Consider the following 1,275-nt stretch of genomic DNA (forward strand, 5'->3'; position numbering starts at 1 on the left):
CCTCCCCCGAATAATTTGACCTGCAGGTCAGGTCAGGTGGCGCCCAACGTAGGGCTCGAAGCACGGACCCCTCCAGAAAGACCCCCAGAATGAGCGCTCAGTCATCGGCCAGAAGATTCAGACCTGTCACCCGCAGATCGTCTCTTCTTAGGTAAGTCAGTCTGTCTCATATTTCAGAATGGGCCATTCCTTGTCTAAGGAGGCAACCTTTATAAAGGACCTCAAAACTTTACTCAGAGAGAGAAGAATAAGGGTTAAAAAGAAAGATTTAATTGAATTTTTCATTTTTATTGATGAGACATGTCCTTGGTTTATGATTGATGGGCCAGTTATCCACCCCAAGAAATGGCAGAAGGTTGGTTGTGAACTTAATGAAAAAATAAAACTTGAAGGAGACAAAGCAGTCACGGCAATGATCTTTACATTTTGGGGTCTCATCCGAGACATTCTTGAGGGTGCTGATTCCGATTCAAGGAAACGTCAGCTCCTCTCAGTTGCAGAACTCTGTCTCTCACAGTCCCGGCCTAGGTCCCGTCCCCCTTCTCATCCGCCCTCTCGCTCTCCATCTCAGGCCTCTATTTCCTTTACTCTCATTGATATGCCACAGGAGGACTGTCAGATTCTGCCCTTGCCTGCTGCAGCTCCCGCTGCTCCCCTCTATCCACCTCTCCCCTCACAGGTCCCTCCGGTTCCTTCCCCTTGTCATCATCCTCCTCCCCATGACGACCCTTTCTCTGCTGCGGAGAAGGGCCTTTCTAAACCTCTCTGCGCTCCAGTCTTCTGCCAACCGTCTGCGCCCATAAAACCCATTTCTTCTCCCTCTGCCCCCACTGCCTTCCTCGCAACTCCCGAACCGCTCGACCCTGGCGATGCTGCAGCCCTTGAGGAGGAAGCGGCCCGTTACCATTCTGAAGATTGGCCTCCCCTAACCCTGTCCTCTGCCCCTCCCCTGCCTCCTGACATCGCCTCTGCCCTTCCACCTTCTTTCTTAGACATGAAGACTAACCTCATCTCCCAAATCCAGGAACTGACCGAGATTCTTCAACTCCAGGAACGCTTTTCTCACCTTTCAACTCTCTGCTCTTCCTCCTCTAACGCTCATCCCTGTCTCTCACAGCGCCCCTCAGTCCACTTGGCTTTTCTTGTCACTCGTTCTCAGACTACTCGCGAGCCCGCTCCTGCCTCTAGTCCTCGTCCGCCTCAACCGCCTGTCACTTGGTCCGAGACACGCCCATCTGCTCCAGCCTCTGCTCCTTCTTCTACCCCTTCTCACCT

The sequence above is a fragment of the Mastomys coucha genome, unplaced genomic scaffold (assembly GCF_008632895.1).
Source record: "Mastomys coucha isolate ucsf_1 unplaced genomic scaffold, UCSF_Mcou_1 pScaffold22, whole genome shotgun sequence".
NCBI lineage: Eukaryota > Metazoa > Chordata > Mammalia > Rodentia > Muridae > Mastomys > Mastomys coucha.